The sequence below is a fragment of the Salmo salar genome, chromosome 16 (assembly GCF_965601325.2).
Source record: "Salmo salar chromosome 16, fSalSal1, whole genome shotgun sequence".
Classification (NCBI taxonomy): domain Eukaryota; kingdom Metazoa; phylum Chordata; class Actinopteri; order Salmoniformes; family Salmonidae; genus Salmo; species Salmo salar.
This window is the reverse complement of record NC_138306.1, coordinates 73,333,165-73,355,211: the sequence shown is the minus strand read 5'-3', so window position 1 is coordinate 73,355,211 and position 22,047 is coordinate 73,333,165. Positions and strand designations below refer to the sequence as shown.

Below are 22,047 nucleotides of genomic sequence, written 5' to 3'. Positions count from 1 at the left end.
GTTGTCTATTCCATTTGCACAACAGCATGTGAAATGTATTGTCAATCAGTGTTGCTTCCTAAGTGGACAGTTTGATTTCACAGAAGTGTGATTGACTTGGAGTTACATTGTGTTGTTTAAGTGTTCCCTTTATTTTTTTGAGCAGTGTATATTTTCAAGTTCATAATTGTGCGCTGTCCTCAAAGAATGGAATGATATTATTTCACTGTAATAGCTACTGTAAATTGGACAGTGCAGTTGGATTAACAAGAATTTAAGCTTTCTGCCCATATCAGATATGTCCTCGGATTTTTTTGTTACTTACAACCTCATGCTAATCACATTAGCCTACGTTAGCTCAACTGTCCCGCAGGGGGGGGGGGGGGGGGGTCACCGATCCCAGAGGTTAAACTCCAACAGTACTGTACTGAATTGCTGTTGAACGGTGTGCACCGTTTTGGGAAAATGTGTCATTCAGTACAAACCGTTGGATTAACTAAATGCACCCCAGAAATGGGCTGCCTGTGTAAACACAGCCAAAGAGAGTCTCCCCAACATTTGAACTATGCCCACTTGTCTTTTATTCAAAATTATAGTTTGCAAGGCAGATTGTATAACACAGAGGGAACAACAATATACAAATATGAACATGATTAAAAGCAGAAACACACAAAACATTTTTTTTTAATGTGAACATCTACCCCATCTAGTGACATGTAAAAGCCTAACTAATTATGGTATTGGGTTGCCTGACAACACCCTGAACCTAATTCCACTGCTCTATCGCTACATACATTGGCTTCAGAAAGTATTTATACCACTTGACCACATTGTGTTACAACCTGAATTCAACATGCATTTAAAAAAATAAAAATAAATCACACCCATCTACACAACATACACCATAATGACAAACGCGATATGTTTTTAGAAAATGTATTAAATTATATCTAATTTACATAATTCACACCCCCGAGTCAATACTTTGTAATCGCCGCCAAAGGTGCTTCTACATCTTTGAGTCGTGTTGGGTATGTCTGTATCAGCGTGGCACATCTGGATTTGGTGATTTTCTCCCATTCTTCCTTGCAGATTTTCTCAACCTCAAGTTAGATGGGGAGCGGCAGTGACAGAAGTTTTTCCACAGATTTTCAATGGATTTCAAGTCTGGGCCACTCAAGGACTTTCACAGTCTTGTTCTGAAGCCATTCCAGCATTGCTTTGGCTGTATGCTTGGGGTCATTGTCCTGTTGGAACGTAAATCTTCGCCCCCAGTCTAAGGTTATTTGCACACCTTCTTATCAAGGATTTGCCTGTATTTGGCTCCATTCATTGCTCTCACTATCCTTTCAAGTCACCCAATCCCTGCCGCTGAATAGCATCCCCCATAGCATGCTGCCACCACCATGCTTCACCGTAGGGATGGTGTTAGATGGGTGATGAGTTGTGCCTGGTTTTCTCCAGACATAGCGCTTTGCATTCGAGGTCAAAGAGTAAAAATTGTCTCATCAGACCACAGCATCTTTTGCCTTATTCTCTCAGTCGATCACGTGCTTTTCTGCAACCTCCAGGGGTGCTGTTATGTGCCTTTTTCTCAGGAGTGGCTTCTGTCTGGCCACTCCCGTAAATCCCAGATTGGTGAAGTGCTGTAGAGACCGTTGTCCTTCTGACAGGTTTTTCTATCTCAGTCAAGGAACTCTGTATTTCTGTCAGAGTGATCATTGGGTTCTTGGTCACCTCTCTGACCAAGGTCCTTTTTGACCGGTTGCTCAGTTTGGTCGGACGGCCAGCTCTCGGCAGTCTGGGTAGTTCCACATTTTTTTAATTTCCCAATGAGGGAGACCACTGTGCTCTTGGAAACTTTCAACACTCTAGAAATTGTTTTATACGGTACCCTTTCCCAGATATATGCGTCATCACAATTCTCTCCCGGAGATCTACAGACAGTTCCTTGGACTTCATGGTATAGTTTCTGCTCTGACATGCACTGTCAACTGTGGGCCTTTATATAGAGGTGTGTTTCTTTCTAAATCATGTCCAAACAATTGAATTGGCCACAGGTGGACTCCAATCAAGTTGTAGCGACATCTCAAGGATGATCAAAGGAAATTGGATGCACCTGAACTCAATTTGGAGTGTCATCGCAAAGGGTGTGAATACTTAAGTAAATTTGATATTTCATTTTCTATAAATTTGATAACATGTTTTTTGAAATGTTTTCACATTGTCATGTGGTAATGTGTATAGATGGGTGAGAATTTTTTTTGATTTAGAATTCAGGTTGTAACAACAGATTGTGGAATAAGTCAAGGGGTATGAACTTTCTGAAGGCGTTGCCATCCTAGAAGTTATTTGTGTGACTTCAAAATAAGAAGCACTGTACAAAACAAAATCATCAGTGATTGGATAGTCTAAAAAATCTTAACCACGCAAAGTATCAAAGTTGATAACGTCATCATGCAGGCCGGCGCTGGCCCAACCCATCGATTTCTGGGACCAATCAGAAAGGTCAGAATGTGTTCGCATTCTAAGGCAAATCCAGACTCATTGTGGAGAAGAAACATCAGTTGGCGGGATCGTTGTAAATGGTTGGCCAGGCAAGGTATTGGGCTTTGTCTGTAGAGTTCAGTGGTGTATCTGATCTGTAGATGCCCACCCTGCCTTGTCCTAACTCCGGGTCGCTGATCCCTCGTAGGTGGCAGCCAGCTGGAGAATTTGTTTGAACTCTGCAGCTTAAATGTATACACTCGAAGGTTGTAGTTGGGAACCTTTCATTGGCATCTTTTCAAAGTAGCTTGTGGCCCACCTGATAATCAAAATATCAACATTAAAGCTGCAATATGTCACTTTTTGGGCGACCTGACCAAATTCACATAATGTGTGTTATAGATCTGTTACTCATCAAAAGCAAGTCTAAGAAGCGGTAGATATGTTCTATGTGCGCCATTTCTATGCTTACCGTTCTTTCACTTTCGGTTTTGTACACCAGCTGAAAATACAGTCTTTTCTGTTCTGGAAAATATATTTCACAACGGTATAGATGGTACCATTGTACACTATACTTGCTTGTTTTGTCACATAAATTGAAATTAGGCGAACTATTCGAATTTTAGCAACCAGGAAAATGGTGGAGATTTCTGCATTGCGCATCTTTAATACAATATAGCTGACTGCAAATCACCAATGGGGAAGGCCCATAATTTAACAATGAACGCTATTGATAGTATACTATGCTTTTGTTGAAACAAAATATTAAAACATTTCAAATAAGACTTTGAAAAAAATAAATACTTAAATGAAAACAGTAATACTCAGACTTGTGTATCAGCAACAGTCTGTCTGTGTGTATTTTCTACAGTCTGTGGTGGCAATTCCAGGCCACCTGGTTAGAAATCACATTGGTATTGCAGGAACCCACCCAATCAAACACCACTTCTGCATTATAGATCAAGGAACTCTGAGACACCAGAGTAGTGCCTCTTCTCGTGGCGTTTTCTGTCGCCATCTTGGGAGAAGCGTTGCCCACAGACAGAGCATTGGTATGGTTTCTCTCCGGTATGAACTAGACTGTGTCTCTTCAGTGACTCTTTTCGAAAGAATCGTTTTCCACAGTCTCCGCACTGATGATTTCTCTCTCCAGTATGAACCCTCCTCACGTGTCTCACCATGCCATCTATGCGAGTAAAAGTCTTTCCACATTCCAAACAAGGATAGGTTGCTCTTTCACCAGAGGTATGTGTTAATATATGTGTTTTGTATGATTTTGTATACGCAAAACTCTTCCCACACTCAGTGCAGTGATATGGTTTCTCTCCAGTGTGTACTCGCATGTGTATTTTAAAGTTGTGAATCTCCTTTCCACATATTGTGCAGAGAAATTTCTCTCTTTTTCTCAAATGTGTTCTCCTGTGTCTTTCAAAAAGTCCCTTGTACAAGAACTGCTTGTCACAGTCAGGACAGTGAAGGATTTCTCTGTGTACTAAAAAGTGTGCTTTCCAGTCAACCAGATCTGAAAACCTTTCATCACACTTTGAACAGCGGTAACTTTTCTTGTGTGTTAGCTGATGTTTTTCAAGCTGTTCCAATCGGACAAAGCTTTTCACACAGTCAGAGCAGCGGAAATTACGTTCCTCCTTCATATGTGTTTTTTGGTGTGACTTAACATGATCTAATCGCGCAAAACTTTTGTCACAGTCAGGGCAGTCGTAAGGCTTCTCTCCTGTATGTGTTCGCTGATGTCTTATAAGACGATTCTCTAGTCTGAAGCTCTTACCGCAGTCGGAGCAGATGTATGGCTTCTCTACAGTACTAAAACTCTCTGTCCAGTTATCAGAAGTATCTTCAGGATCCTCTTCATTCTCCTGCGTTGTTTGGGGTAGTCGCAGTTTTTCTGAGTGTTGATTCTTTCGAACTGAACTTTTGTAAGGGGAGTCTTTGCCTGGCTGTGACTGGCCCATTTTTCCCCCTGGTGCACTAGCTCGCATTTTACTCTTCTGCCTGCCTCTGCTGGCTGTTCTCTGCTGTGTGTGCACACAATCTACATTCATTTCAGTTTGATGGTTCAGTGTGACATTATGTTCCTCTTTTATATGTATTTTTTGGTGTAATTTAAGATTATCTAATCGAGCAAAACTTCTCTCACATTCAGGGCAGTGGTGAGGCTTCACTCCTGTATGTATTTCTTGGTGTAATTTAAGTTTGTCTAATCTAGCGAAAGTTCTATCACAAACAGGGCAGTGGTGAGGCTTCTCTCCTGTATGTGTTCGCTGGTGTCTTATAAGATCCCTCACTTTTCTAAAGCTCTTACCGCAGTCAAAGCAGTAGTGAGGCTTCTCTCCTCCAGGACCGAAACCCTCGATCCAATCATCCGAGTCATCAGTATCTAGGGGCTCCCCTTCCTTCTCCTGCATTGATTTGCTATGTGTTGGTGTTCTCTTTCCTGGAGCTCTAGCTCGTATTTTACTCTGCTGCCTTTTACTCTCTCTGACTTTGCTGAATGTTCTCTGCTGTGTGAGCACACAATCTACATTGGATGCACTGCTGGTAGCTTTGAAGGTATTCTCCAGCTGGTGTTTTTTAAGCTTCTCTAATAGGACAAAGCTTTTCACACAGTCAGAGGAATGAAAAATACGTTTGTCTTTTGCATGTATTTTTTGGTGTGACTTAAGCTTATCTAATCGAGCAAATCTTCTGTTGCAATCAGGACAGTGGTGAGGCTTCACTCCTATATGTATTTCTTGGTGGATCTTTAGCTTATCTAATCGAGCAAAACTTTTGTCGCAATCAGGGCAGTGGTGAGGCTTCTCTCCAGTATGTGTTCGCTGGTGTAATTTAAGCTTATCTAATCGAGCAAAACTTCTGTCACAATCAGGGCAGTGGTGAGGCTTCTCTCCAGTATGCGTTCGCTGGTGTCTTATAAGATCCCTTACTTTTTGAAAGCTCCTACCGCAGTAGGCGCAGTAGTGAGGTTTTTCTCCTCCAGTACTGAAGCCATCAGTATCTAGGGGATCTTCTTCATTCTCCTGCGTTGTTTGGGGTTGTTGTGGTCTTTCTGAGTTTTGATTCTTCTCTGATTGGCACTGGACATTGGCTGGGCATTGATGTTTTCTACATGAACAGTCTTCATTTTCCATGCTGCTGGCAGCTTTGAAGATATTCTCCTGCAGGTCCTGTTGCTTTTCCACAATTTCAGTTTGACGAATGTGTGTGACAGCTTTATCCAGTGTGAGTTCTGGGTCCATTTGTAATTGCTTGGACAGTCTTCTGTCAAGTAAGCCTGCGACTAGTCTGTCTCTTATCATCTCACTGAGCAGAGCTCCATAGCCACAATGTTCTGACAAACAATGAAGTGCAGAGATAAAATCATCTGCTGTCTCTCCTGCTTCCTGTTGTCTTTGGTTGAATTTTGTTCGTTCTAATATTACATTCCTCCTAACTACCAAATGTCCATCTTGCTGCTCATTATTAGAACTGTGGAAGTGTTCCCCCTCAATCAGGTTGTCATCTTGCAGATCTTCTGAGGTGTCCATCTCCTCTTCCTGGAAAAACATTTTAAAAATGGCATAATTACCAGTAGGCTTAGTAGCATCTGTGTTCTCTAAAACATCATTTTGTAATAGATAATATAGTCTACTTTTCATTACGGTTCAAGTCCAAATTAGAATAGATAGCATTCAATAAATAGCTAAACATAACTTAGGTATATACATTTTTACAGTAGTAGCTAGTTCTAATCATTTGAAATACCTAGCAGTATCAACATTATAATGTATTGCTTTTCATTAGGTCTAGAGCTCACCATAGTATAGGCTACCCAGTGGGCATATGACATGATAAAGACGTCATTTTCCTGGTTGAAATTTGGTCAGGACGTATTTTTCATGACATCTTTTCGACGTCATGAAAAATTATTCTTATTTGGGTTGATATCTGGCTTTGGGTTGAAATCTGATTGATCTACTGACCAGTTATCTAAAGCATGAAACACACTGAGAATCTCACTGCCGATAGGTATTTATCACTGAGAGAGGCCTTCTCTTGCAAGAACAAATGCGGTACCTGCTGCGTGCCAACCCGGTAGCAACAAACTTAGTGTTTCTACTTGTAGAATCGCAATACTTGTCAGTGGCCAACAACTTGTCTTTAACCTATCTAGGGGGTGTGGGACACTACCGTCCCACCTGGCCAACATCCAGTGAATGTTGGCCATGTTGGCCAGAGCGCCAAATTCAAAAACAGAAATACTCATTATACAAATTCATGAAACATATAAGTGTTATACATCAGCTGAAAGATAAACTTCTTGTTAATCCAACCGCTGTGTCAGATTTCAAAAAGGCTTTACGGCGAAAGCAAACCACGCGATTATCTGAGAACAGCGCCCAGCAGACAAATCATTACAAACAGTTAGCAGCCAAGAAGAGGAGTAACAAAACTCAGAAATAGCGATAAAATGTATCACTTACCTTTGATGATTTTCATATATGATTGCATTCCCAAGACTCCATGTTGCACAATAAATGTTCGTTTTGTTCGATAATGTCCCTCTTTATATTCAAAAACCTCAATTTTGTTTGTGCGTTTTGTTCAGTAATCCATTGGATTAAAGCGCGGTCACAAAAGACAGACGAAAAATCAAAAAAGTACCATAAAAGTTTGTAGAAACATGTCAAACGATGTTTATAATCAATCCTCAGGTTGTTTTTGTCATAAATAATCGATCATATTTCAACCGGACAAAAGCTTCGTCAAAAGAAAAGGAGAAACAAGAAAGGTGCGCTCCCGGTCACTCGCTGGACTCATGTCTGGAAATTTCCACTGTCCTCTCATTGAAAGTGGTGTATCTCCCTCATTTTTTCAGAGTAAAAGCCTGAAACAATGCCTAAAGACTGGCCACATGTAGTGGAAGCCATAGGGATCGTGAACTGCGTCATAAGTCTTTGTATGGTGGATAGGCTTTCAATGGAAAAACAGGCATTTCAAAATAATAGCACTTCCTGGATGGATTTTCCTTAGGTTTTCACCTGCCATATCAGTTCTGTTATACTCACAGACATTATTTTAACAGTTTTGGAAACTTTAGAGTGTTTTCTATCCAAATCTACCATTATATGCATATCCTAGCTTCTGGACCTGAGTAGCAGGCAGTTTACTTTGGGCATGCTTTTCATCCAAAATGTTGATTGCTGCCCCCTACCCTAGTGAGATTAACCCAATCAGAGAGCATGAATCCCCACTTGGGAGACCAACAGGAGTGACAACAAAAAGGGAAGAAAAATAGGAAATTGTCTCCGTATATCCACGGATGAGCCAGTCACACTTCAAATGCAATGTATGCTATGGGATGGTAGCTAGCTAAGTGCACAGACAATATTGAATATTTACTGCTTATTACATTACACATCAAATCTCCTATTCGTGGTCAGTATCCATAAAGCCCAGAGCAGACTTGTTTAGGAAGAACAGTGTGTTAGCAAGAATAGAGTTGTCATCGTCTGACTCTCTGATGCAGCGGTCCAGTAGGTGCTGACTAGAATGAGTTGTTTATCAGCTAACTAGCCAACTTTACATACTATAGAAAACCAAAGCTTCGTTGACGCGAGAGTTCACGGAGCAGCCTGTTAATTACAATCAAACAAGTGAAAGCACGGTCATCGTGAGAAAGATGCATCGTTAAAAACATTTGTAAACAACTGGTTGCAGTTCAGAGCCAACCTGGATACTAAGGAGATCCTGAAGGAAATCGACGAGTATCAACAGCTTTATGCTATGGAGGAACAACATACTCCATCGTAGAAAGATCCGGCTACCTCACAAAAGAACTCTAACCCAACCAAAAAAATTAAATAAGACATTCATCTACAGACAGGGACGATTTACTTACCGTTGAAGTAGAGGCCAGTGCTCTTGCTGGAATCCATGCACTTTAAAAGTTGTGTGAGGAGGTAGCAGAGCTGTGGGGGAGTTTGGAGTTTAGCCAGAGTGATATTAAGGAGAGAACAAGGCACTCACAGCCAAGGTAAAAACCCTCGATTCCAACATGGATTGTCTACTCAGGGGAAACAGGGTGATGAGGGAGTCGCTACGAGACATACAAAGCCGTAGCATGCGTGAAAATCTAATATTTTCTGGGATTCCTGATGACGCATCCAATAATCCAGAGGGCGCAATAAAGGAATTCATGCAATACCCCTTTGTAACTTTCTCTAGAGACTAAACAGGGTGGCTTTCCACAAAGTACACAGACTTGGAGCTCAGAGCGACAAGACCAAAGGTCCCTGACCAAATTCAGTCTCAATTACCAATTTCCACAGAAGATAAGTGAACGTCGCAAGAGGCTGTATCCTGTACAGAGGCAACAGAGGGAGAGGGGTAAGCGTGCCTTTCTCATTGTGGACAAACTCTTTATAGATGGACGGCTCTTGCGAGACAGCTCCATAACACCATGGCTGTACTAAATTCTACGGGGACATCAGGTTATGAAAAAAAAAAAAAAAGGATGGGAACTGTAAAAATATCTGAAAACTATGAAGTTGATATGAACATACACGCACTCAATTACATGCTCGCTTACACATACAGACATACACACACGGACTTATACACACACTTGATCTCTCTCTCGTCAATAACTTTTCTATAATTTAATGTTTGTCTATGTCTGTCTACATTTTTATCTATGTTTACAACAAGCAAGGGGAAGATATCAGAACAGGTACATTGGGGAATAATATATTGTACGGGATACATTTGTACTGTAGTGAAGCCGTCTATATAGTAATGGAAGATGTCGGCCATGATCACGTGAAACGTCAATTGCTATGGAAATGTTGGGATGTGTTTTTCTATGAAAATTATGTTAAAGGTAATTATTATGCAACTATGTTGGTGATACAATATGGATTACAATTATCATCCTGAATATTAAGGCTATTCTCACTTCATGTTACCAGTGGTGTAAAGTACTTAAGTAAAAATACTTTAAAGTACTACTTAGGTCATATCTGTACTTTACCATTTATGTTAGACAACTTTTACTCCACTACATTCCTAAAGAAAATAATGTACTTTTTACTCCTTACATTTTCCCTGACACACAAAAGTACACGTTACATTTAGAATGCTCAAGCAGAACAGAATTATGGCACCTATCAATATAACGCTTGGTCATCCCTACTGCCTCTGATCTGACAGACTCACAAAACACAACTATTGTGTTTGTAAATTATGTTGGAGTGTGCCCATTTCTGTCCGTAATTAAAAATAATACGAAAATAGTGCTGTCAGGTTTGGTTAATATAAGGAATTTGATGAATAGCATTTACTTTTACTAAAGTATGACAATTTAGTATTCTACCACTGTTAAGTACATTTAAAACCAGATACTTTTAGACTTTTACTCAAGTAGTATTTTACTGGGTAACTTTCACTTGAGTCATTTTCTGTTAAAGGTATCTTTACTTTTACTCAAGTATGACAATTGAGTACTTTTTCCACCACTGCATGTTACACACTGACACTCAACCATGCAAATTGGCTGGGTTATTATTTATTTGGACATCACACAGTCTTATTCAGACATCATACACTCGCACTAAATCACATCCAATGTCATACACATCAACCTACTCCAATTGACTACACACACAATATCTTGACTAAATTTTCGAACATCTGTGGCATTAGCTCACAGGCAAGGGAATAAAACAAATATTGCTAGAACCTGTTTGAATTCTAAATATCAGACATTTGAAATCTCCGTCATAATACCTCTTATGGCAGTAACTTTACAAGCACTAATTATGGTCAATTTAGACTGAGAATAGTATCTAGTTTTGGTAAGGGGTGAAATAAGTATATCCAGTTATAACTAACAGTTTAGCTGATTATAAAAAAAAGTATACGTGGCTAAAAGAAAAGGAATATAACATACTGTTTACAGGAAACTCACTCTTCAAGCTAAATAGTTTAAGCAGATGTTCTCTTTTCCGACTCATCCTCATCCACTTAATGACGATTACGGTAAGGAATACTTTCCAAATAATACTTTTTCCAAAAAAATGTTACAAAAACTACAGAAAGATCAGCGCGAAGGCCAAATTGCAGAGGAAGAACTTTGAGGCTTTTAAATCCATTCAGTCTGGAAAAACCCCAGGGCTTGATGGCATACCGGTAGAGGTATATCAAGCCTTTTTTGATATACTCAAAGCTCCATTGTCAGCTTGTTTTAACTACTCCTAAAGAAATGATAATCTGTCAGGTACTCAGCAGGAAGGTCTGATTTCACTATTACTAAAACAAGACCCAGATGGCAAATATAAAGATCCAGTCTAAAAAAAACTGGAGGCCTCTTATACTTCAATGTTGTGATGCAAAAATACTATCGAAATGCATAGCACTCAGAATTAAAAAAGGTTTTAGCGGGTATTGTTCATCCTGATCAGACAGGATTTTACATAGACGATAGATTGGAGATAATATACGACAACAACTAGAAATAAATAGAACATCAAACATCTAAGAAGCCAGGCCTGGTATTTATAGCGGATTTTGAAAGGCATTTGATAAAGTAAGACTGGATTTTACGTATACATTTTTTCAATTTCGGTTATTCTCTTATAAAAATTGATAAAAGTAATGTATTGCAACCCCAGGTGTAAAACAGTAAATTGCGGCTACTTCTCAGAGTTTTGAATTGTCAAGAGGAGTTAAACAAGGGTGTCCACTGTCACCATATCTATTCATTATGGTCATCGAAATGCTAGCTATTAAAATCAGATTCAATAACAGAGGATTAGAAATCCAAGGCTTAAAATCAAAAGGTGTCCACATATGCCGACAACTGAAGTTTTTGATTAAGTCCGCAAGCTAGATCCCTGCAATGTCTCATTGAAGATGTAGATAACTTTTCTGGACTCTCTGGACTAAAACCTAATTATGATAAGTGTACAATATTACGTATTGGATCTTTAAAAAAATACAGCTTTTACATTACCCTGCAGTTTACCTATAAAATGGTCTGACGGTGAAGTAGACATACTTGGTATTCATATCACAAAATATATAAAATGTGCTCTCCACAATGAATTTCAATACAAACATTTAAAAAAAAGACAATATCCTGCAACCATAGAGGTAAATACCTGTCTATTTATGGACAAATTGCCCTGATTTACTCCTTAGTCATTCTCAGTTTACTCACTTATGGCACTGCCTATTCCTGATGATTTGTTTTTCAAATCATATGAGCAAAAGATATTTTGCTTTATCTGGGATGCTAAACCAGACAAAATAAAGCGTGCCTATCTATATAATGAATAGGGTAGGTTGAGATTATTAAATATAAAAGCACTAAACCTCTCTAAAAGCTTCACTTATTATAAAGTTTTACCTGAACCCTATGGTTCTCAAGTAGATTACTAAGAAAAGCTCATCCATTTTTTAAAAATGGCCTGAAAAGATAGAACAAATATTATAACTCAACTCAAAATGTGCTGGTTGATAAAATACCTGTATTTATGGGAAAGATGTTTGAAAAGGGTATTTTGTTCTTAAATTATATTGTACATTGGAATGGTAGAATTGTGTCTTTCATTGAGTTATCAGAATTGTATGGGAATGTCTGCTCAATCCAAGGGTACAACCAGCATTACCCCAAAAATGGAGGAGGCAGATGGCTGAGGTAGGGAACTGGTTTGTCTTCCCAATAGAAAAGGATCAAAACTGGCGGAGGAATAAAAATAGCATAAATAGGAAAGTATACCCGTTTCATTTGAGGACCAGGGTGTTGACGGCTGTGCCATACAGATTACAAAATAGTTGGGAAGAGATTTTTGATGTACCGATTCCATGGTACAGGGTGTATGAGTTGATATATAAAACCACGCAAGATTCAAGACTTCGTGCTTTCCAGCTAAAATTATTATATAGTATTCTTGCCACCAACAAAATGTTGAATATTTGGGGCATACAATCATTGAAGCTCTGCCCTCTGGTAGCCTGTTTCTCATCTCAGGTTCAGGAATGGCTAAAATGCATAACATTGTTCTAAAATTGACCATGAAATAGTACTGTTGGGAGATTTGGAGAGACCGGGTCAGTCAATTACTCATACTGGGTAATACTGGGTAATTACTCAATTACCCAGTAAAAGTATTTATCTTCAACTCGCAATCTGTGGATTCGATTAGATAGAATTTCTATGTTAAACATCAAATCAAATTTTATTTGCCATATACACAAGGTTAGCTGATGTTAATGCGAGTGTAGCGAATTGCTTGTGCTTCTAGTTCTGACAGTGCAGTAATATCTAACAAGTAATCTAACAATTCCCCAACAAACAAATCTAAAAGGGGTGAATGAGAATATGTACATGTAAGTATATGGATGAGCGATGGCCGAGCGGCATAGACAGGTACAATAGATGGTATAAAAAATATACATGTGATATGAGTAATGTAAGATATGTAAACATTATTGAAGTGGCATTATTTAGAGTGCATTGTATAAAGTGACTAGTGATCCATTTACTAAAGTGGCCAGTGATTGGGTCTCAATGTAGGCAGCAGCCTCTCTGAGTTAGAGATTGCTGGTTAGCAGTCTGATGGCCTTGAGATAGAAGCTGTTTTTCAGTCCCTCAATCCTAGCTTTGATACACCTGTACTGACCTCGCCTTCTGGATGGTAGTGGTGTGAACAGGCAGCGGCTCGGGTGGTTGATGTTGTTGATCTTTTTGGCCTTCCTGTGACATCGGGTGCTGTAGGTGTCATGGAGGGCAGGTAGTTTGCCCCCGGTGATGCGTTGTGCAGACCACACCACCCTCTGGAGAGCCTTGCGGTTGAGGGCAGTGCAGTTGCCATACCAGGCTGTGATACAGCCCGACAGGATGCTCTCGATTGTGCATCTGTAAAAGTTTGTCAGGGTTTTGGATGACAAGCCAAATTTATTCAGGCTCCGGAGGTTGAAGAGGCGCTGTCGCGCCTTTTTCACCACACTGTCTGTGTGAGTGGACCATTTCAGTTTGTTTGTGATGTGTGTATGCCGAGGAACTTAAAAAAATTAAAAAATAATTTCCACCTTCTCCACTTCTGTCCCTTCGATGTGGATAGGGGGGTCCTCCCTCTGCGGTTTCCTGAAGTCCACGATCATGTCTTGTTTTGTTGACGTTGAGTGAGAGGTTGTTTTCCTGACACCACGCTCCAAGTGCCCTCACCTCCTCCCTGTAGGCTGTCTCGTCATTGTTGGTAATCAAGCCCACTACTGTTGTGTCATCTGCAAACTTGACGATTGAGTTGGAGGCGTGCATGGCCACGCAGTCGTGGGTGAACAAGGAGTATAGGAGGGGGCTGAGCACACACCCTTGTGGGGCCCCAGTGTTGAGTGTCAGTGAAGTAGAGATGTTTTCAGTGCTTGGCCACACACTCAGTTACCGATTACCTTTTCAGCCACATCCCAGCGAAAGGAGAGAACAGAACCACCCCTCCTTAAATCCATAGTCATTGACAGTAAGTTTCAAATGTTTTTTTCCTCTTTGATACGCTGATCTTCAATGTGTAATGATTCCTACTAACCAGCTTGGTAAGAGCTAAGTTTGTACTAGCCAGAGTTGTGGACTTTAGTGATATGACTTGGACTCGGGTCTGACTTGAGTCACAAATTTGATGACTTGAGACTCAACTTGATATAAAATAACTAGACTTGACATGGAGGCTCAAAACCTGAGACCTTGACTTGAGACTGATGACTTGAAATTATGTGGCCAGGTTTTGTAAAATTTTGTCACTAATTTTGGGGCAGTCTCCATGGATTCCCCTAGCAACAAAACGTGCAACAGATTGGATATTGAAACGCATACTTGGCCCTCTGATTGGACCAGTAAACTTAGCACAGGTCAGCACAGGTCCGGTGAGCTAGTGAACAGATTTGCTGTACAGCTATTGGATCGGGGGCAGTGCAAACATCAATTTGTAGGGAGAGAGGATTGCCATAAATAAATATGCAGCTCCAAAAATGTTTTGGTGATCAAGAATATTAACTGTTTACTTTGCAAGCTCACCAGCAATGGGGCATCAAGCAACAGTTAGGCCTACTAGCATGGTAGGTGAAAATTGCCTGAAATGTTTTATTTTTGCCAGAGATCTTAGTCGCATTCTGCTTGGTGCAGGATAACCGGAGTTGGGCTTGCCCGTGGCCACCTTGCCCACTGAATGGGGTCATGTTTGCTGGGAAGTGCATATACAGTGCATTCAGAAAGTATTCAAACCCCTTGACTTTTTCCACATTCTGTTACATTACAGCCTTATTCAATCTACACACAATAGCCCATAATGACAAAGCGAAAAACAGATTTTTAGAAATGTTTCCAAATGTATAAAAAACAGACTCAAAATTGAGCTCAGGTGCATCCTGTTCCATTGATCATCCTTGAGGTGTTTCTACAACTTGATTGGAGTCCACCTGTGGTAAATTCAATTGATTGGACATGATTTGGAAAGACTAAGACCTGTCTAAATATGGTCCGCAGTTGACAGTGCATGTCAGAGAAAAAACCAAGCCACGAGGTTGAAGGAATTGTACGTTGAGGGGGAGAAGGGCTCCCGAGTTACTCTGTGGAGACGAGAGAACCTTCCAGAAGGACAACCAACTCTGCCGCACTCCACCAATCAGGCCTTTATGGTAGAGTGGCCAGACGGAAGCCACTTCTCAGTAAAGGCACATGGACTCCAAAGGACTCTCAGACTATGAAAAATCAGATTCTGGTCTGATGAAACCAAGATTATACTCTTTGGCCTGAATGCCAAGCGTCACATCTGGAGGAAACCTGGCACCATTCCTTACGGTGAAGCATGGTGGTGGCAGCATCATGCTGTGGGGATGTTTTTCAGCGGCAGGGACTGGGAGACTGGTCAGGATCGAGGGAAAGATGAACGGAGCAATGTACAGAGAGATCCTTGATGAAAACCTGCTCCAGAGCGCTCAGGACCTCAGACTGGGGCGAAAGTTCACCTCCCAACAGGACAACAACCCTAAGCACACAGCCAAGACAATGCAGGGGTGGCTTAGGAACAAGTCTTTGAATGTCCTTGAATGGCCCTGCCCGATCAAACATCTCTGGAGAGACCTGACAATAGCTGTGCAGCGACGCTCCCCATCCAACCGGACATAGCTTGAGAGGATCTGCAAAGAAGAATGGGAGAAACTCCCCAAATGCAAGTGTGCCAAGCTTGTAGAGCCATACCAAAGAAGACTTGAGACTGTAATCACTCCCAAAGGCGCTACAACAAAGTACTGAGTAAAGGGTCTGAATACTTATGTAAATGTAATATCAGTTCAATAAAAATGTTAAAAACAACAACTAAAAACCTGTTTTTGCTTTGTCATTATGGGGTAGTGTGTAGATTGATGAGGGGAAAAATGATTTAATGCATTTTAGAGTAAGGCTGTAACGTAAGAAAATTTAGAAAAAGGCAAGGGGTCTGAATACTTTCCGAATGCACTGTATGTACCTCAGCTTCTGTTAGAAAGATTCTATTTGGTTTCTCAAGGGGAGGCTGTGCAGTCTTGCCCTCTACCAGTGTCCGTTCAGATAGCCTCTGTGTCAAGCTTAACCCATCCTATTTCTTTTGGGCTTTTGCCTGTGTATATTTGATAAATCTACTTCTATATTTTGTATAATATGGTGCTTTCACCTGTAAATAAATGTACACTGAGCCCATCAACCTGCCATGCTGATTTCATGCCCCTTAAGTAGAGGGCGGCCGATTTTGGCAACCGATTTGCCGATTAAAAAAAAAAAAAAAATGTTATACCTTTATTTACCTAGGCAAGTCAGATTAAGACATTCTTATTTTCAATGACGGCCTAGGAACGGGGGTTAACTGCCTTGTTCAGGGGGGATTCCAGTTACTAGTCCAACGCTCTAACCACCTGCCTTACATTGCACTCGGGTGTTGATTAAACAAGCGCATTTGCGAAAAAATGTACCTAACCATAAACATCAATGCCTTTCTGTAAAATCAATAAACAAGTATATATTTTTAAACCTGCATATTTAGTTAATATTGCCTGCTAACATGAAATTGTGTCACATCTCTAGCGTTCATTGCACACAGAGTCAGGGTATATGCAACAGTTTGGGCCGCCTGGCTCGTTGCGATCTAATTTGCCAGAATTTTACGTAATTATGATATAACATTGAAGGTTGGGCAATGTAACAGGAATATTTAGACTTCGGGATGCCACCCGTTAGATAAAATACGGAACGGTTCCGTATTTCACTGACAGGAAAAACGTTTTGTTTTCGAGATGATAGTTTCCGGATTCGACCATATTAATGACCTAAGGCTCGTATTTCTGTGTGTTATTATGTTATAATTAAGTCTATGATTTGATAGAGCAGTCTGACTGAGCGGTGGTTGGCAGCAGCAGGCTCGTAAGCATTCATTCAAAACAGCACTTTCGTGCGTTTTGCCAGCAGCCCTTCGCAATGCATTGCGCTGTTTATGACTTCAAGCCTATCAACTCCCAAGATTAGGCTGGTGTAACCGATGTGAAATGGCTAGCTAGTTAGCCGGGTGCGCGCTAATAGTGTTTCAAACGTCACTCGCTCTGAGACTTGGGAGTGGTTGTTCCCCTTGCTCTGCATGGGTAACGCTGCTTTGAGGGTGGCTGTTGTCGATGTGTTCCTGGTTCAAGCCCAGGTAGGAGCGTGGAGAGGCACGGAAGCTATACTGTTACACTGGCCATACTAAAGTGCCTATAAGAACATCCAATAGTCAAAGGTATATGAAATACAAATCGTATAGAGAGAAATAGTCCTATAATAACTACAACCTAAAACTTCTAACCTGGGAATATTGAAGACTCATGTTAAAAGGAACCACCAGCTTTCATATGTTCTCATGTTCTGAGCAAGGAAATTAAACGTTAGCTTTTTTACATGGCACATATTGCACTTTTACTTTCTTCTCCAACACTTTGTTTTTGCATTATTTAAACCAAATTGAACATGTTTCATTATTTATTTGAGGCAAAATTTCTTTTATTGATGTATTAAGTTAAAATAAGTGTTCATTCAGTATTGTTGTAATTGTAATTATTACAAATAAATAAATATATATATATATATATATATATATATATATATATATATATATATAAATATATATATATATATATATATATATATATATATTTTTTTTTTTTTTTAAGAAAAAAAAATATATATATTTTTTAAGAAATCGGTCGATTAATCAGTATCGGCTTTTTTTGGTCCTCCAATAATCGGTATCGGTGTTAAAAAAATCATAATCGGTCGACCTCTACCCTTAAGACTGGTACATAGTCCATGTTAATTTATTTTTGGCAATTACATAATCAAAATGTGTTGTAGACAAAATAATGAAAAGGGCTGTCAGGTAGCCTCAATAAATAGACAAAGATTTGTTGTTGAACAAGTCATTGCATACAGTTGAAGTCGGAAGTTTACATACACAAAAGGTTGGAGTCATTAAAACTCATTTTTCAACCACTCCACAAATTTCTTGTTAACATACTATAGTTTTGGCAAGGTGGTTAGGACATATACTTAGTGCATGACGCAAGTGATTTTTCCAACAATTGTTTACAGACAGATTATTTCACTGTATCACAATTCCAGTGGGTTAGAAGTTCACATACACTAAGTTGACTGTACCTTTAAACAGCATGGAAAATTCTGGAAAATAATGTCATGGCTTTAGAAGCTTCTGATAGGCTAATTGACATAATTTTAGTCAATTGGAGGTGTATCTGTGGATGTATTTCAAGGCCTACCTTCAAACTCAGTGCCTCTTTGCTTGACATCATGGGAACATCAAAAGAAATCAGCCAAGACCACAAAGAAAAAAAAATTGTAGACCTCCACAAGTCTCGTTCATCCATGGGAGCAATTTCCAAACACCTGAATGTACCACGTTCATATGTACAAACAATAGTACACAAGTATAAACACCATGGGACCACGCAGCCATCATACCGCTCAGGAAGGAGACGCGTACCTTGGTGTGAAAAGTGCAAATCAATACCAGAACAACAGCAAAGGACCTTCTGAAGGTACTGGAGGAAACGGGTACAAAAGTATCTATATCCACAGTAAAACGAGTCCTATATCGACATAACCTGAAAGGCCGCTCAGCAAGGTAGAAGCCACTGCTCCAAAACCGCCATAAAAAAGCCAGACTACGGTTTGCAACTGAACATGGGGACAAAGATCGTACTTTTTAGAGAAATGTCCTCTGGTCTGATGAAACAAAAATAGAACTGTTTGGCCATAATGACCATCGTTATGTTTGGAGGAAAAAGGGGGAGGCTTCACTGTCCTCAATTGGGGGAACCTCTGTCCGGGACAAAGTCCTCAGGATTATGGAGCGGTGTGTTTATAAAAAGTTGTTTGACTATTATAACATGTATGAGGAGGATTAAGCAAAACTTTACCATTTAGAGATGAGTTAAACATTTTCATTATCCATGTGCTGCCATCCTGTCAGAAGGTAACAGATCATTTTATTACAATGGTTAAGATGGATTTTCATTGTGTTCCATGGTGTTATTCGCCCCCTAGTGGAGCTTTCTGGTACTTAGAAAGACTGTACGCAAACAGGAAGTAGAGAATTCGTTCTGCATGCATAGAAGCAGCTAAAAACGCTGCTACGGTGCAGGTCTTTCAGTGTAGTTATTTCTTGTCACGCTTCAGCCTCGGAAAATATTTGTTTGTAAGTTCGATTCAAGCATTTAGCTAGTGATGATAATCTTGTTATTGATAGTTGCTTACATATCAATGTTGGTTGGTTGCATTTACTCACACAAATTGCAATGCCTTTCATGTATGCCGTCAGCTGTATTACTTTGCTCGTGCGTCATGCAAACGAATTGTAAAATATACAATACTGTAGTTTCTGTTTCTAGTGTAATATGCTTTGTTATTCTACAGAGATGGTTGTACATTATTAGAGTAATGAAAGGAGTTAGCCAATTACCATATGAGTAACAATTAGCTACATGGTTTGGCGTCATGCCAGATGCATGATACCTTGGCACTTGCTTTGTATTTTCATGCAACTTCAACTTGAAATGTATAATGTACAGCTACAGTATGTCTATGTGAATTGAATACTAAAGTATATTCTTTTCTGTATTTTGCAGTTTCACAACAAACGTTTTCAATATATTCATTTAAGAAAAGTCACACCTTGGGAGTTTTATTGAAGACTTAGTTGTTAGCTATCTGTCTAGTTTTGCATGAGAACGCAATTCAAGGGCAGAATAATCCAACTACTGTCTAATTTTGATATCCTCTCTTAAAATGTTTCAGACTGATGACCAATGAATGAACGTCCCACTTCAATATGAATGGACAGAGGAGAGAACAAGCCTTTGCTACCACTCGTGTGTGTTCCATTGTAGTTGGTAAGAAAATGTGAGCAGTTGAGACATTGACATAGACAACGAGACAGGTTTAGTAGATTCTGCCTGTTAAAGATATTTTACTGTGTGTTACTGTTCTGTCGTGTCCGGCATGCCCACATTATGCCAATCGTTCATTTATTTTCATCTCTTTTTATGCTTACAGTAAGTGTCATGAAAAGCCAGAAAACTCACAAGGTTGATTGATGTGTTGCGTGCCCTCTGGAAAGTCCTAAAATATGCCCTTGACCTCCGTGGTGGAGTAGGATGCAAAGTTGATATTTTTTTCTCTCACTAAGCTATAAACAGCCACAAACGTCTTTAACTAATACCATGGAAATAGTTCTAGCCAGCTGAGTTTACAAAGTTTATTCAGGAAGGTCCTTTTCTAGTTATTTTAAAATCTCAAATTGATAGTTGTAATGCGCTGATTCTCTTCACTGCATATCTGACCCATCACACAACTCTTCAAGAGGACCACTACGCTCCAGATCGCCTTCTGTGCCGAGGTCCTTGATGAGGATCTACTCAATCACACAGCTCTTATTAATCATTAAGATAAAACCATGGGCCTTTATATACTGTGTCCCAGTCGTTCTACGCATGTCTGTGGGTGAATTATGAAACAATTACTGTATGCAGATTTGCAAAAAATTGATTTGTTTCTGCCATTTCTTGATCTATTTTAAAATGCAAGAATATGTTGCAGAATTAAACTTTAACTGGTACCTATGGAAACAAATAGAAATGTAATGAACCAAAAGAATGCAATATCCAACTTTATCCTCAGAAATACTTTTTACAGTAGGTAATAAACTGTAGTCAAGTGGTCATTACCAGGTTATGATGGTTTTAACTATAACCAGTACATAACATAGCACATAATATAGTGGTCAGAATTATGACCAACTGGTCCTATGGTGGTCAGTAAAATACCTCATACTATGGTCAGTAAAAAGACTTAACAAAAAAAAACATTCAGTTTGTGACCAGAATAAGACGTCATAGTCTTTTCATCCAGGTTTGGCCCACTGGGTAGTGTTCTAGGCTAGAACATGTTAATTGACAGTAGAAGTAGTATTTTTACCTGTGGATAGTCTGACTTCGTCTCCTTGTGTTTTATGAAGCCAGACAGCCAGGACAGTGTGGTGAGTATTTGTGTTTGTATTCCTGATGCTGCATCCCCACTCTTCCCCTTAATTTTCCTCCTTAGTCTGACATATCTGTCTCTCAATTTCTTCCATTTCGTCCTGCAAATCTGTTCTTCTACTCTCAGAGTTTGGGCTATCTCCTTCCAGCTGTTGCTGGTTATTGTGAAGTCTTTATAGTCTTTCAATGAGGTGTTGTACAAATTGCTGTACCTTCTGACCTCTTCAATTAGCTTTTGTTCGAAACTTGTGTCGTCCTGAATCTTGCTTGTCTTGGAGTCGTCAGTATAATGGGGCTCATCTTCATCTTGGTTCTCATGCATTGTTTGGTTCTGTCCTTCCTTCTCAAGTTCCGCCATTTTCTCTGATGTGTTTTGTATCTGAACAGAAAGGGTGTGGGTAAAACCACAGGATGCAAACCAACGAAGTCTGCTATGTTATTCTATGAACAACAGTTTTGTTTGCTTCTGCAGGTAGCAATTGAAGCTGTTGGTTTGATTTGATTCAAAGAAGAAAGAAAAAAAACATCTCACACGATCCAAGGCTAGTTGTTGCTACTGCACATCTACGGTCTGCTATTCCTCTCCACACCAGACGCAGTGTGATCAGGGTTAGAAAGGAACAACACAAACACAGCAACCTAAAAAAAACGATTGATAACGACTCTAGCTGACTATTTTCTGCAATCATTGGCACTTGAGAGTTGGCATTTTACATGATCCGATATGCAAATCACATGCACAGCGAAATGTCGTAAAATGCATGCAGACGTTTCACTTTACTTCTCAATGCAGAGTATGGAAAGTCCAAGGGGCCAATACGTGGCTCATCACTAGTAACCACAGCCACAAAGTCAAAATGATGTCTAAACCCCGCCTATTTAAAACATTTATATTTTTAAAATCTGATTTTAAACCTAACCCTAACTTTAAATTAGGACCAAAAAGTACATTTTTGTTTTTATGAATTTTTACTCTAG

At 39.7% G+C, this 22,047-nt stretch overlaps 1 non-coding gene across 1 annotated transcript; it reads right to left on the bottom strand.

The window, feature by feature from the left end:
- Positions 1 to 536: 536 nt before the first annotated feature.
- LOC106574516 (uncharacterized) lies at positions 537 to 21,845 on the bottom strand. The gene is made up of 2 exons (XR_014380968.1): positions 21,008 to 21,845; positions 537 to 6,017 (listed from the first exon to the last, which is right to left on the bottom strand). It is a non-coding gene; the product is annotated as an uncharacterized LOC106574516 (transcript).
- Between the last annotated feature and the right edge of the window lie 202 nt (positions 21,846 to 22,047).